Consider the following 17058-nt stretch of genomic DNA (forward strand, 5'->3'; position numbering starts at 1 on the left):
ATGTACATGCATGGCTACAAAGCTTAGACACCTAAAGTTGTAGCTAGGAAATGCAACTTACAGAATTTATGCCATTGAGCAGATTTCTATTCTGGTTCTTAATTCAGCCTAGTGTGGGGAAGGGCTTTTCTGTAGGACTGCCAGAAAGATCAGTGTTATTTGTTCTTCATAGTGTTCTTCTTCCTCCCTCATCCCTCCATCTCGTCATTAAGTCCTGAATCCCTTATTTGGCCTTCCTGCTAGTCTAACCATTCCCGTGGTTCCTCAGTCTTGACTGAATGGAGAGGTATAAAAACTAGGTTTGGCTTGGGGCATCTGGGTGGCTCAGTCAATAAGTGTCCAATCTTGATTTTGACTCAGGTCATCATGTTCCAGTTCGTGAGACGGAGTCCCAAGTGCAGAGCCTGCTTGGGATTCTCTCTCTCTGCCCCTCCCCCACTTGTGCTCTGTCTCTATCAAAATAAATAAACTTAAAACAAATAGATTTGGTTTTATTTTTATTGTTCCCTGCTTCCCCCTCATTTTAAGTTGTATTTATTTGAGAATGACAAGTTCTTAACAAAGTGAGTCACTTCTGTTTTATCCCTAAATACCAAACTATTTCTATGCCATACATATTATAGATAAACATAATAAATATCCCGATCAATTCTATAGGAAAAGCCTAGCAACACAATATAGATATCACATAGTACAATGGTGAGGGAGAGGGAAAGAGAGTGGCAAGGATTGAATACACCATGTAACCACAACCAGAAGGATTACAGTACAAGAGGATGTACCTAATAATGCAACTGAAGAAGGATATGCTGAATCTGAAGCATTTTAAATTACACTCATGGAGTGGCATTTGGGAGCCCTCTTTGCTCATCTAATGGTTTTCATGCCTGCCAGATGCACGACTATAATTAGATTCACTAAGACTTGAAAAGAATGGCCAATGAGTAACATTTTTCCTAAATATCCCCAGAAGGAATCTGAGGTTCCCAACAATTTACGTATGGGAAGAAAAAGTAGACCACAGATATGAGAGTGAAGGGGTAAGAGTCCCATGAGAAACTGACAAAACACTTAAATGACAATAATTTTTCAGGGTTATATTGGTCCGTGAACTGAAACAGAGATAGAGATCTTTGAGCCATTTCTCCAGCAGAATTTAAATGGAATTAATGAAGAAGACAGGATGTACACCTGAAAAAAGTTTCTATCTGATCTCAATCATGATACTCTGTGGCAAACTTAATTTGCATTCCAATCCAAAATGTTTCACCTTACACTGCCTCAGAGTTCAAGAATGCCAACATTCAGGAGGCCACAAGTGCACGGCGTCTTTCTCAGGGGAACACCAGCATGCACATATTTAAAATAATTAGTCATAAGTGCATACCCATTTTCAAGATGATGTATGTAGAGCAGACTCTTGCATACTGACACTTAAAAGAGATATTTAATTTTTTGTCATAAAGCAAGGAGAAAGTAGCTGTCAGCCTGCCATTTCTGTCATACTTTTTAATAATACAGCTCCTGTAATTACACTGTGGTTCTTTATATTAACTCAGTGAAAGCTTGCTTGGTTTTAGCCTGAAAACAATTTATGAAATTATAGAAACAGAATGAACACAGCAGTTCATTTGTTGAAGCAATTATCCAGATCCTTGTCAAAAAAAAAAAAAAAAAGTACAAGTGAGAGAAGACTGTGATGTGCAAAAAATGGTTCTAATTCTATGCTCTAATATGTACAATATGTCTGTGGTTGTGCTGAATTATGTTAATAAACTGCAGCCGAAATATATTTGTCACAATACAAAGAAAAGGCGCTATCAATCGTCCTGCCAGATACTTTAAATTAGTCACCAAAGGGTCTAGCCAGAGTTTCCTCTACAACCTGCAGATGAAGAGAAAGGCTCACTGTACACTTTTTCTTCTGGGACCAGAAGGATTTTTCTAGTATTCTGAATTATCTGGAAAATAACTGTAAAGTGAACTATGGCACTAATGCCATTTTTAAGTGACATTTAAAAATCTAACCCTAGACATCGATCTAATGTTATTTTTGAGTGGTTATCCATCAAAACCCAGGTTCCCAAGCAGCTTCTAAGCAGGGGATTTAGGACACTTGGTGCAGGGACGGTGAGGAAATAAGACAAGCACATGATATCAGCGTTATTGTTTAAATAATTGCATAAAGAGCCAAAAAAAAATTTCAAGGTGAATAAAGTCTCACTTCATAATTTATTAAGGCAACAAGTCTTCAGTCTGTTTGCATTCACTCAATAAAGAATAACATGTAAGAGGAGCACTGTGAAGCTATGTCATCCAAGCGTGTTTCAAACTACAAAACAGCAATTAAGTCAATTTTAAATATTCTACCTGCAGAATAAAAGAACAATTATTGACTTAACTGAAAGTTTTTGAAACTCTCATATATGTACATTTATCACATAAATATCTCCCAAAGAAATTAACAGTTAAAGAAAAAGAATTTCTTCATACTAAAAATAATCTAACCTCTTTCTTCTAACTAGACCACAGAACTCTAATGAAAGCACATTACCAAATGTTTCCTTTTAATTATTTTAATAGTTAATTTGCAGGAGGTGAAAAAGAGTACAGGGATCTAACACTAAAATAAAATGAAGTGCTAGAAACAGAAGCAAAAAAAAAAAAAAACAAAAAAAAAAAAACAAGCTCAAATTGTGAATTGTGCAAAGTGTTACACGCAATAAAATGTGGATGTCATTCTTACTCCCGACATCTGGAGATAGTTTAGTATACCGATTTCCAGAAACCAAGCAATCGTCCAGGCTGACTAGCCCCGTTCATTCACAAATAAACAATTAATGAAATGGACAACTAATTTTCCAAGTGTTCATATTCATTAGGCTGTTTCCTGAAATTAAGTATCTGCCTCATGATATAATACTGTACACATTAAACAGTCTCATACCCCCACCCCTTCCCCAGCCACCTTTCTCTTATCAAAGGTACAGAACTAGGCATTTGTATTTCTCTTCACCTTCCTTTTATCACACTAAGACTTGAAAATTAAATTCCCTCAACTGTGCTGAATAAGTACCAAATATTAAAATATGAGGAAATCCACTCACCAATTCTTAGCAAGTACTTCTATTCTCATGGCTCCGTTGATTCACTAAATATTTATCAAACACCTACTATGCGGAAAACAGAATTCTAAACTCTGACCTGTAAACATAAATATGTCCTCAAGGAATTTACAACTGAGTAGGGAGATAATCCTGACCACAAATAACTATACTATAAAGTAGAATGTGATCAATGTGACAAGAGAGGCATAAACAAAATGCTTTAGGGTTCAGGGGAGAGAGACTACTTCTTCTGAGGTAATGAGAAAAGGCTTAGTGAAGGAGGTGGTTTAGAAGATGGATAGGCTTTCAAGAGGCACTGGACTCGAAGGTCCTCAAGGTCAGAGACCATGTCTTGTTTGACTTGGCATCACCCCCCACACCTAGCACAGTACTGGGCCGTCAGCACCATGAAAAAGCTATTTAACTGAATTCAACAAGCCAACGTGGGGAAAGAAGATCAGCCAAGAAGATGGACGAGTCCTGCTAATGGCTGTAAGACAGCATGGGCTTGCTCACAGACCATGGGCATTTTAGAAAAGAGAATATCTAAGAGCATAAGGTTATACAGATAGTGTAAAAAACAAATTCACACCAAAACAAAAGATAGCCAGCAAACTTTATATTAAAACTGTGAACCACAGGGAATATTGAGAATTTCCTAGCATATGAATACTACAATTAGTAGAACTGTACATCTATTGTTCCAGTTTAAGTAAGAATATATGTACTTTTATAATTTCAGAATGCAGAACACACCATAAAGAAAAATATACTACATTAAAGAAATAATTAGAAACCTACAAACTCTCTGACCATTACGTTGACAGTGTGCCTCGAAGGCCAAGAGAAGGTTCCATTACATGCGTGCAACCCAGAAAAAATGTTCCTTTAGCAAACTTGAAGCTTAAAAGAAAAATGAAATCAAAGAGAAAGGCAGCCCCAGATGCCATATGTTGTTCAAAATCAGTAGTGGCAGCAGGGTGTGGAGCATTCCACTACAACTACTCAGACTCCTCAGAACAGGTATTTATAACAAAAACAACACATACAGCTCTTCTGGAAAAGGAGATGAGCTTTTACCCTCTGTTTTTTAACTCCCTGTATTCTGTTCAAGCAGTACTGCTTGCTACCTTTTACTTAAGTGACAACGGACAAGTGTTAAGGGGGAGGCTCCTAGGCTTCTCACCATGGTTTAAGATCCCCTACATCCCTAAATATCCAACCATCAATTCAATTTTATGTGAGAAATTCCTGGTAACCAAGACAGCAAACTATAATTCCCTGGGATTTCCAAGAAGGAAAGGTGACAAGTATGTTTGTCATTGGACGTGTCAGGAAGGATTGCAAAATTTTCTGAGTTGTCTCAGATTCCAGACAGACTGTGTATTTCAAATTGTCTAGATGATATCATGTGACATGTGGCTTAACAACAACAAAAAAGTAATAGCCACAAAAGGGAGAGGGGTAGTACCTTATGGAAAAATGCCCCAAAGAAAGGAAAGACTAATGAAAATAAATCCAGATTCCTGGTTCATGTGCCTCCAGAGCCAAAGCTAACAAAATGAGGCTCAAACCCAAATTACAGTGGTCATAACAACAACAACAACAGCAATAATAAAAGTATATATATGTTTGGAATTGAAACCATGTTAAATTTGACTGTCACAAACTCTGAGAAAAAAATATTGGGGGCACACACACACACGTGGGATTTCAATGAATGAAACTGTAATAAAAATTGTTGGCCATTTGCCAAAACTTGGATATCTTTCCAGAATATTAATGTATGAACTTATTGGCAAAGATAGTGTCTTCCTCATCTCAGTTTCCCAAACTTTAGCATAGTGCCCAGCATAGAGTAGGCAATCAATATATGTATGTTTCAGGACCAAATTCAGTTCACTGTGATAACTTTAATTTTAAAAAGCTAACAAAACCACTTGGAAAAATTATTTTTTCCTAAAGGAACAATCCAAAGAACTCAACGTTATCAAGGTAAATGGCTTTACTACCCTAATTTATGGAGTTAAAAAATAAATTCTTCCCACCCTCAAACAAAGCTCTGTAGATACACAGTGGTGCCCCGAGCCAGGCAATATTTGCTGCTGGGCACAGGAATGACACGTACCAAGAGTGACAATACACAGCCTATCTTCAATATAGCAAGTAAGTTAGCCGGTCTCAAAATTTCTAAAACTCGCAATCTTAAGAGTTATTTCTCAAGCTCTTGCTATGGGCCAAGCACTAGGCTAAACATTTTATACTCATGTAAATACTTTAACATACATGAATTAGCTTTCATGATGACTGAACAAGATAGGTCCTATTATCATCTCCATTTTACAGATAAGGAAATTAAAGGTCAAAGAAATTAAATGGTTCGGCCAAGGCCTCACAGCTGGTCAATGAAAAAACTGGAATTCAAAACCAAGTCTGATGAGCTCAATAGTCACATTTGTCCGACTGTATTATACCAAGATAACTCCAATTAAGTTGGCAAATCTGGCAACCATGTCCAGTTAATGTTTCCACGACTATACTGAGCATGACTTCTTGGGCACATGTGGGAATTTTCAGTGGTTCTCCCTAGCAATTCATAGTATGCTTTCCTCCTGATTTGAATTATTCTGTCCCCACTGCCATTTATGCAAGTATTATTAGATCTCTGAGTAACCATATAGCAAACAGTTGCCACAAATAACATAACGCCCAGTTATGTGAATGACAACAGGTACTTGTGAAAGGCTTAAATCATAGTGTTGGCACATCTGTAGCACCTATTCAGACAACCATATATTTAAGAATATGAAAATTAAGAATTTAAGAATATGAAAATGAATATGGGGTCATGATGATCATTGATAAATGTAAATTTCATGGTCTATCTTCAAGTTCATTTTAACCTTGGCACTGCAGTGAAAATGAGGTTACTTATTCTATAACCAAAATGGAAAGAAAATGTAACACATCTATATGTTTTGAGGATTAATAAGCAAAACCTAAAAATACATAAACAATAAAAAACAAAGACTCGCTTGATTTTTGGACCAAAATTGATGGTCAGATATAGCTTCTTTGCAAGATGCAAACTGAAAGTTAAAACATTTTGGGCTTTAAAAAATGCAACTAAAAAGCATCATTCTAGGACAAATTATATTATGCTTCAGAAAGAACGCATTACCCAAAGAAAGCAAAGTAGAACAATATAAAAAGGATTATGAAAACAGCCCCTATTTCTAGATCAAAGTGGGGTTTACCCAGCCCACTCTCACCCAAGGGAATCCCACAAAGAGTTTTAGAACCATCCTCTCCAGGTTTTACCTATGGATGAACGACAAAACTGTGGGGTTATCTATAGGAGCTTCTGAGTACACAGCACATATGTATGGTCTCTGTGGCAGGCACAAAGATTACTAAAACCTTTCAGTTAATGAAGGGCCAGGTTCCAGGGTTTTACTGATGGTTCTCTGAAGCACTAACAGTTCTCAGCACTCAGTTTTATTTTATAACTTACACACATACATAGTACTTGTCATATTTCAGGTACTGTTTCAGGCATTATAAATTCATTCAATCCTCACAATTTATTTCAACTGTGTAGGACACAGGTATTATAATGCCTATTTCACAGACGAGGAGCCTGGGGGACAGAGAATTCAGTAACCATAGAATGCCTGACGGCTAGTACAAATGAATTCAAACTTAAACAGCCTGACTCTGGGGTCCATACTTTTTGTCATTATGACATGCTACCCTTCCCAGTAATGCCAATAAAACCATTCCTGAACTAATCTCTAAAGTGAAGTGTCATTTTACAGTGACCAAAAGCAATTTTTAGGACTACCAACTTTTAAGACAGGCACCCTTCTAGCCAGGCCTGCTTATGGGAATCTTATCAATCATCCCCAATCCCGTACTCAGTGTAGCACTACACTATCAGTGAGGCCAATGCCTTGGGGACCATCAAGACCAATCCTTCCCTGCCTTATGACCTCTATGGCTAGGGTCTGCTGGTTAGACACACTGTTTCTGTGATTTAAACCAGACCATCTGGCCTTGTTCTCTGAGCTGGGGCATGCCTAAAATGTTCAGATTGCATTTAACAACTTCTTTCTCTGGCCAAAGTTAAGCACCCGAGATATTCTACACAGATTTTGGTTCATTCTATAGTAACAGAGAAAGCTTCCTTTGAGATGAACTTTCTCATTATCATAGTCTGTTCATGGGATGATCCAGCAGGAGGGGAACATGGCAGTGGACTTGGGACATGACATCCAGTATAATGTTCAGAGGGCTCTCCTTATTTACAGAATGCAATCAGTAGGAAAGTTCTGTAAATTTCAATCTCAAAAAGGAGGAGAACCTCACATTACAATACTTCATAAACCCTACACAAATTCTTCCAAAACTACAAATCAAAGGTCAAGTTGAAGCAAGGAGTGAGAACATGGGGTGGAGAAAGGATGAGCCTTTCTACATGAGCCTTGACTATTCGATTACTTAAGTTATGCATTCTTAAAAAAAACAATTAATTCAGCTAGTACTTTAGGATGCTGTAATTCAATGCCTTCTACAGTTGATAGCTGACTAGTCTCAAAGGTAAAGAACAATAGTTGCAAGCTTACTTAGTTTTGAAGCTTTCAAGAAAGAGGTGCTCTTTCAAAACTCAGCTGACTTTCAGGAAAGAAGAAACAACGATTTATCAGCAAAAATGTTCATCTACTGACATGGCAGCACATTTAATTGAATCACCAAAATTCCCAACTTTTTAGAAGGGAAGCAATTCAAAAAATTTTTAATTGAACATCTACCATGTCAGGCAAAAAGATCATTAAAGCAAGAAATACTATCTTAAAAAGGTAGATCAAGGGAGGCCTCAGAAGCGGGGTAAGAGAATACTTCAAGTGAATTACAAAAGTTGAAAGGAAGGGGTGGCTTTCATGGGGGGACAAGAGGAGAAAAATGAAACCAAACTGCTCAGCTAAAATGTTCACAGAAAAATTACTATGTATACTATTGGTGCTCTTCCCAAGAATATGAGAGGAAAATAAAGGAGCACAGAGCAAATTCAACACAATACTTTAGAAAAACAAGAATCATTTTCTTAAAAAAAAAAAAAAAAAAAAAAGGCTTCCTGACACACCAAATTCCCTGTGATTGCTGGGTGAAAACTATAACATAAAAACCCAGTCCATAAGTGCCAGAGGAAAAGAAACTTTCCCCAAATAACAAAATAAAAATAAACCTTCAGTTAAAATAATACATTACACACTGATGTAAACTGAAATGCTCTTGTCCATGGGTTGAGCTTATGAAACCCTTAAACATGAGCATGTAACACTAACAAACTATTTGACATTATTATTTGGGTTCAAAGACTCCCTTTCTCTAAATGTTTATAGCACCATACCAGTTATTTCAACTGAGCTGACACAATGAATTTCAAATGATCTAATACTTTTGACTTACCAGTGGATTAGCACATGATTACTCTGAGTAAAAGGATTATTATTACTGCTGCTCTAAGATATTAACACTTTCCGTAACACACTCTAAGGACGCTGTATAGATCACTAAAAAAATGTGACAAAATACATGGGGGAAAGGGGATTTTTAAAAAGGAAGGTGATAAGTGTTCTTCTCTTTTAGGTTTTCTTGCTCAGTGTAAGGTGGGCTTCTCAATGATAGAATCATCATTTTGCATGACACTTTCAGTGGTATACAAGTCACAAATAAGTAAGTCCAGTATTCAATGCACTTAAAAAATTAAGCCACGTGTGGCCTTCTTCCCATGATCAGGCTCCAAACAAAAACCCCCACTTTGTAATAGACAACTAATTCTCATGTAATGAATGACAGAACACAGCATTAATGTACTTAACAAGACAGAGCTAAATTCAATGAAGCTTGACGCCATTTATATGAAAAAGGGTTACATTTGTAGACAGAGCCAAAGGGAAAGAGGATAATTCTGAATTAAACAGCACCGCTTCTGCTCTGGTTTAGCCCTCTCACTGGAAATAAAGATCATAGCTAAAATAGGACCCTTAAAAAAGGCAGTGGCAAACAAAGCTAAATACCATCATATTAAATCCTAACTCTCACTGATGAAAAGGTAACAGCTAAAGGAGTTTGCTTAAAACCTCTATCGGCAAAAGTGCCATTTCTTTATAGCCTAATTCCTGGTCTATTACAAACATGTCCTTTCTCTACCAGATTCCATGATATGCAATTCAGCTGGTATGGAGCACTGTCACAGAAAAAAACAGATAACCCAGATCATGTCTTACTGTCGATTAAATCTTGTGGATATGTCATTAAACCAAAAGATGTTGAAAGTAAGCCACGTGACAGAAAGTGAGTATGCTGAACAGATGCATTTAGATGACTTTTTTGAGAGTTTTAGTGTTACATTTACCCTGCTCCAACAAAAACAGTCAGAGAAGTCCTAAGGACACAAACTGTTTTGGAAGTGTATATATGTGTGGCTTTGTGTGGCCATCACAACAAAAAATATTTAAAAGCCTATGAGTAACATAATGCCAACTCTCTTTTTTTTTTTCAGCATAAGTTCAGAAAATGAATTTTAAAGCAGAAAATGGATTAAAAACACAGCATATGCATGACACCAAATAGTTAGATTCTAAAAACATTTTATCAATTATTGTAAGTAGATAAGAGAACATTTTAACTTCTCTAGCAGGTTTATGGTAAGAACACTGACCTAAATAGCACACTTTATGCATCTGGTGATATAACTTATTTCTTCAGGATGTTCTTACACACATGGAGGTAACACCACCTGGAACTGCTATACCTTGAAGCAGGGAAGCCTTGGGCTTCCTCTTCTCTCCCCTATCCACAGTGTTATCTGGTTCTGTTGTTGTCACAGAGCCAGGGAATGAAGCTCTTCCAGAAAACTTACCCAAGATCAAACTGTGCCTGGTGACAGCAGTGTCCAGGCCATAAGTAATGTTCAAAGGATTCAACAACGCCTGTGACTGATCATTCTCTTTCCCTTGCCATCACCTGCTGATTTTGTCCAGGTGTTTTATGGCTATCTTGAGGATCTGGAGAACAGACAGAGGGAAGACTTTGCCAATTTCTTTTGTCTGGGATTGTGAATTCCTTACACAGATGGCGGACAGCCTCAGCTCGGGGCAGCGCCAGGCTATATTGCCTTCAACCTCCAAAGGGAGAAACAGAGGGAGACATTATCTTCTCCCACAACACTGCCTGTAACATGTCTGTGGTTAGAAAACTGAGACAGCATGGCTTCACAGGGGGTAAAGTGAAGAAGGAAGAAAGTCAACAAATAACTTGAAAATATTTACTTGCTTGAGGTATTACTATGCATTTATTTACCAAGGAATCAAAACTGCTGGTCAGAAAGATGTTTCTGAGTAAATGTGCTTCTATCAAAGACTTATTACCCCAAGTTTCAGTTACTTTTTCGATTCTATATCAAAGTCATCAATTCTCCTAAAATTAAGCAAAATAGTGACTTCAAAAATCCAAGTCAACCCTTTTAAGCTATTATACTCCTGTGCTGGAAAGAAAATTGGATTGGTGTCTTATACTTACGCTGTCTAATATGTTAGCAACTGGCCATATGTGGACAATGAGCACTTGAAATGTGGCCTAGTCCAAACTGAGATGTGCTGTAAGTGTAAACAGACACTGGATTTTGAATAGTCAGTACGAAAAGAGAAATGTAAAATGTCTTAAGCGATATTCATATTAATTATATATTTTTATATCTAATGTACACGGACATGGTGATTTTTGATACATTTGATTAAATAATATAGACTATTAAAGTCAACCTAACCTGCTTCTTTTTACTTTGGTAATCATTACTAGAAAATTTAAAATTGTATGTAAAATATTGGATAGTCCTGGTCTACCATTAGGACTCTTGTCTTCTTCAGTCTGTTGTTGATTATTTGACAATGATCTTCTTTCTTAACTTTCTGAGCCTCATTACCTTCAAATGAGAGGGATGGAAATCAAGGATATAGATTCAAAATTTTACAGCTCCAAATACTGTAAAATTTTATTTAGTTATTTTTCAGATTCTCATTCCTAAAATCCATGGTCCATTTTCATTTGGGCCTGCTCCAAAGAAGCAGTGAAGAACAAACAATAGGAAACAGGCTTTATTCGTTATTTAATTAAAGAACCTACAGCTCACTTTGATGATTCTTTTTAACTGAAGTTTTTCAGAATGATTTGCATAATGTTTTTTAATGTAGGCAAACTTATTAATCACAAGAGTCCCATCAGTGACTAAAAACTCAAGATCATGCATAAAATAAAAAAAATATCTGTGCCCTGGATGGATATGGATTTATAAAGCAATGAACAGAGCTGCTTGTTTTGTGAATTCAAACTTACTATCACAGGTACATGTGATTGTAATTCATCTGGTAAGAAGGCTATAGATATCCTCTACAAAGTCCTCAGAAAAGCGTTAGTGGTTTCTCTACTAAATCATAGGAGGTATATCTTAAATTACAAGGTGTGGCTGATCCCTCTTGGAGGCGCATTTTTTGAAGCAATAGCTCCACCAATCTCATCAGTTATTCCTAACTTTGTGATAATTCACGAAACACCTCCTCACATAGCTCTTGGGTGGCCAGGCCCAGAGCAAGGAGATTTTTAGGAGCCTAATGCTTCTACAACTTATACTAACTGTTGGTGTTATGTGATTAAAACAGGACTAAGGATGAAGAATCTGAAGAACACCAATTTCAGGTAACAATTTAAATATGTAATTCTGCACTATTATTTCTCTACTATTACAGAATGATGAACAACTTCATTCTCTAAGTTCCTTCATAGGAATAAACATTTTATTTTACAGTTATGTTGAGAGTTTGACTCAGTTTGCATCCTGAGTGGGAGAAAGGAGATGGAAAACAGGAGAAGGAGATTAAACGTAGGGCAGAAATTCAGGATCTGTTTAATACATGTATTTTTACCAAAATGATGGTGAAACTGAAGCCCATATCCTGGCTCACTGAAAGCCTTGCTGGAGTATGTTACTGTATGTTTAAAACACACCTACACACACCCCTCATTTATGGATATATTCCAGTAAACGAGACAGAAGGAGTAGTCAGGTCTGCCATAAGAAATTGAAAGTGCAGCATACAAGTGTCAGGAGTTACAAACTGGGAGAGAGAGGAAAGAGCATATTGTACCAGACTGAGTTATTTCCTGGTGTGATGGGTTTAAAATCCCAATACATAGTTAGCAGAAAGGAGCTACCAGTGAATTCTGTTATATTCTATATTTCCAATGGGAGGAATGCAAGAAATGTAGAAACTTTTGACAGGAATGAAAGATCAAAGTAAAGAGCTCAGGCAGATAGGTGCAAGTGAAAAGTTAGAACGGTGTGGCCTCAGGGCACCTGGGTGGCTCAGTGGTTAAGCGGCTGACATGGACTCAGGTCATGATCTCAGGGTTCGTGGGTTTGAGCCCTGCATCGGGATCTGTGCTGACAGTGCAGAGCCTGCCTGGGATTCTTTCTCTCCACCACCCCCCTCTGCCCCTCCCTGACTTGTGCTTTCTCTCTCTCAGAATAAACTTAAAAAAAAAAAGAAGGGTGTGCCCAAAGTTAAGGAGTCTGCAGAGAAAACTGAATGGCTTAAACAATCACACTCTGTTAAGCATTTCAGCGGACCATTTTAAAATGTCAATGTTACAAGGCTACATGTATAGCTGATTTTAAGGATATACAAATAAAATATCAATTGCAAATAAACTTATATATAAATAAAACATTATTTGCTTTTATAATTATTCCTAATGTTTAACAGATAAATACTAAAGTGAGGCTGAATTAATTCATAGTCGCTCTTTTCTTGGCTAATACCAGATGCATGTGGGCTATACTGAGAATGGCTCTTACCAAAAGCCTTTGAGAAAATCAAAGTAAACCGGTTTTGAGCTCTATCATGCATGCAAGATGAAAAGGATTCAGTAGAAAGCAAAGAAATAAACAGGGAGGGGCATCATCTTAGAAAATGGTTTACTACATCTTTGTTGAAGGTTTTTTAAATAACATGATTTGCTTAAATGTTAAACTTGGGAATCCTATGATTTCAAAAGATCATCTTATTCAATATTAAGTTTTATTAGCCTATCTGAAAATTTCTTAAGATATACCAAATTTCTTTTAAAAATATTTTAAAATACTACTTAAAACTCTTAAAAACTGTGTTTAAAAAAAATCTTATTTCTTCACAGCAAGGAGCTTCCAGAAACACTAAAATGTTCTTGCCCTCTAAATGTTTGAGAATGGTCTCTTCATGTGTTATTAATAATACAAAGTATTCATATTAATGGGCATACAATGAATATTCAGTTGCACGTGGGCTCATACCACAGGGATATCAAACCAAAACCCACCTTTACTTATATTTGCCTGACATATACTAGCATAACTACCTGATGATACCAATTGTTCTGTGGCTTATCTTATATACAGAGTTATATAAATGCTCACAATGGCAACAAAAATAGATATAGAAATACCTGTAATTTTAAAGGGAGGCAAGAAAAAGTGCTCACACAACATAAAAGTTAATTTTACATTAGTATCATTAATATTATACTCACAATGTAACAGCCAAATAAACCTTGTGCTTTAAAAACAAATCAGGTCACTTGAGCTGCCTGCTGCATTCTGCTAAGAAAGCAAAACCTACCATGCATGGCTAGTGTTGACACTCTTTCTCAATGACTTTTATTGTCTCTGGTCAACTTTTAAATCTTCCTTTTCCATATCTTCAACTAGAATCCCTGACTCGTAGAAAGTTACATTAGTAGCATTAGGTACACATAAAGACTTTAAGGAATGGTACTAAAGAAAAGTTATACATTTTTAAAGTCATGGTTATTTCCCTAGTTTATTTGGGTATTTAAGTTTTTTCTTTACATTCAAAAAGTATTACTTAGAGAATGGTCTTTGTGTGGCTGGAAATTAGAATACACACAAGATAGTTTTTCAAGGCCAGCAAGCACTTACTTCCTAACCAAATCCCCCACTTCCTTTGCTAGCTAAACATAACTCCTTTAAATGTGTACATCCTTTAAAAAGTTAGAAGGGAGCACCTCTCATGTAATAGCAGGCAGCTGGGAAGCCAATTGGTGCAGTCCGCGTGCACATTTTAGAAAGCAGCTCTTTAACATTCAATAACTAAGTGGTAATTGGGCACAGAAACATAAACTGTCAAACTGAATCAAAACCCCTTTGCTTTTCAGAGTATTATTTGTAAGATTATACTAGAATTAAATTTGAACATGCATCCACCCTATGCATTCAGTCAAATTATGAAACAAGAAAAAAAACTGCTGTGCTTTCTTTGGATAAAATTAATGTCAGCTTTGTGTCCTTAAACCAGACCCGATCGGGAAATGAAATATGTTTAGTCCTGAAATAGTTGTGGTAATTCAATCCCTGCACTCTCCTTATTTTCTTGATGACAAAGAAAAACTCCCAACTGGCAGGGCCACCTGCACTGATTACTCCTCCATCCACACCCACAGAATATGAAAATGAGCCAATGATCATTAACCTTAATTTCTTCTAACATAAACCTCGGCTCTTTTTCAGTCTTGCTACTCAGGGAACTCCCCTGAGATAAAGAAAAGGGGTGGGGGGGGGGCAAAATAAGGAAATAGGGAGTGAAAGCTCAGAGCAAAGGGGGAGGAAAGCAAATGAAAAATGGAATCCACTGGCTTTTAAAAACTGCACAGCTGGCTTATTAAACTTCATACAGCAAAGATGTTACAAAGATAAAGAGATTCTGAGGCATCACCACTCTCCAGATAGTAGAATACTTTCCTGTCCAACCCTCTCCTTCAGAGCAAACAATAAGAAAGGATGCTTCCTCTCCACCCTCTCACTCCTCCTGCATCTCACTCCTCCACCCAGACATCACTACAGAAAGAGAGTAAGCAATAAAAGACAGGTCTGGACAGCAGGAATGCAGGTGTGGCTGTAAGATCTCCAGGATGAGGACCAAAGGGCCTTAAGAGCCAGGGGAGAGATTTCCAAGGTGAGCACTTCAAATACAGTGTTGAATGCATCACACCTTCTGGTCATTCACATTCAAGTATCACCAACTGGAATCATTTTAATTCAAGCTGTGTGGGGCTAGATCCCACTGGCATTACATCATCTTCTAATGGATGAGGAGTTAGTTGGGGGCTCCAAAAAGAAACACAACCAGGAGGGGAACAGGAAAATTTCAGAAATAACCGTCTCTTTTGCACAGATGTGTATACTGGAAATTATCTTGTTATGTTTGCCTACAGACCTAAGCAGATTGCCCCAAAAGATTGTAAGACCATGAAAATGAAGAACATATCAACATATCAATGTACGCAACTACACATAACCCTCTGTAAAGCATTCGTGAAGCTGGACGAAAAACAAACTTTAAAAATCACTGCATTGCTAAGTGAAAGCAAAAGGTCCTTAAAATGTGTTTTTTCCATTCGAAATATTGAAGGCAAAAGTATAGAAATGCTTAAAGAAGTTAACAAAAGTAAATATTACCTGGAAGTGTAGGACAAGATGTGTGCTGTCTACTCAACATAGGTAGACAGAGAACAACTTTGATCACACACTTATCTCATTATTTCAGATTTCAAATCAAGTAGCAGCCACAAGGAGGGTGAGGCAGAAAGTCAGAAAAAAACAAAAACAAAAACCTGGCTACAATTTGGTACTGAATTCCATGGCACAATTTAAGCGAAAACCTGGCTCGAGGTTGCTCAGTGTTCACTGTCTTCTTGCTTAGCCTACCAACCATAAAAGGCAAGTGCCTATATACACCTTTCCTTCTGTCTTTCTCTCCTTCCTCCCCCCACTGGCACTCAGGCTATCAAAGGTCAATGGTCCTCTCTGGAAGTGGGGACAGAGTACTGGAGTATTTGCTGTCATGAGTCATCTTAATAGATACTCTAGCGACTGTTTGTGACCCAGCAGTGAGCCAAGATAGCAGGGCTTTTAATAAAGCAGCACTTTTGCACACTCACAGCCTGGTTAATTTAATACCTGCCGCTTGTTTACCAAACAGCGCAGGCATGTCTCCGTGTCGATAACTTCCCAGTGACAGTGAGGCGACTGAATCTGGGCACGGAACAGATGCACCTTTTTACGCTCTGTTAAACCGTGTCACAGACTACAGCCCCTGAGCGCATTCCTTTATTTATGCTGCAGCCAGTTGAGCTAATTGTCAGAGACAGACCTGGTTCTAATTCTGCAGAGTCCAGCAACTACAAAAGTCTATGTGCTGGGGCATGAATGGTGCAGAACTCTCTTAAAAGAGCTTAAAAATAAGGGGGTAGAAGTTTAATGTGCCAATATTTTACCTAGAGAGACTTCAAAAATGTCACATATCTCAACAGTAGGTTTATAGGGGTGGGGACAAAGAAAAAGCATCACTAGTGTTTAAATGAAGTAGAGGAAAGCAAATGTTAAAGCAAACACCTATGTACAGAGAACACAACAGAGCAGAGACACATTCATCTTTCAGATGATGGTTTAGGACTGCGCAGTTGTAAAATATTCACAAGCTTAAAAATCTACCTGATCAGAAGCCAATATTCAATGCAGCTCACACCAACAGTTCTGCACAATACCAAGACTGACCATTTCAGATACTATGATGCAAGCCCATTAATAACACTAAAATTACAAGAAAGACGGGTCCCTTATTCATCCAGTCATACAACTTCAGTCTGCTTGATTGTGTGTGGACAAAGGAACTCACATTTATTGTTCTTCTCACACCCTGTAGTATTAGAAGTGTTTCCTATTAGCTGTAATACCATACTCGTATTTTATCAGTAGCAAGAGTTCACTCCAGTTAAAGTTCTTCACCCGTCATCGGCATTTTTCAGCAAATTAATGTCTTTTACTTGCATGACTTCT

At 37.3% G+C, this 17058-nt stretch overlaps 1 protein-coding gene across 18 annotated transcripts in view; it reads right to left on the reverse strand.

Annotated features, from left to right (window-relative positions):
- BNC2 (basonuclin 2) overlaps positions 1-17058 on the reverse strand; it is a 427090-nt gene that overhangs the window by 175973 nt on the left and 234059 nt on the right. Inside the window, exon 1 of one of the 18 annotated variants that reach the window (XM_042964293.1) lies at positions 10033-10090. The exons of the other annotated variants lie outside the window; for them this stretch is intronic. The gene's annotated coding sequence lies outside the window, so the exon portion shown is untranslated. Of the gene's footprint in view, positions 1-10032; positions 10091-17058 lie in introns of those variants that run through there. 18 annotated transcript variants of the gene reach the window in all.

This window comes from Panthera tigris, chromosome D4 (assembly GCF_018350195.1).
Source record: "Panthera tigris isolate Pti1 chromosome D4, P.tigris_Pti1_mat1.1, whole genome shotgun sequence".
NCBI classification, from domain to species: Eukaryota; Metazoa; Chordata; class Mammalia; order Carnivora; family Felidae; genus Panthera; species Panthera tigris.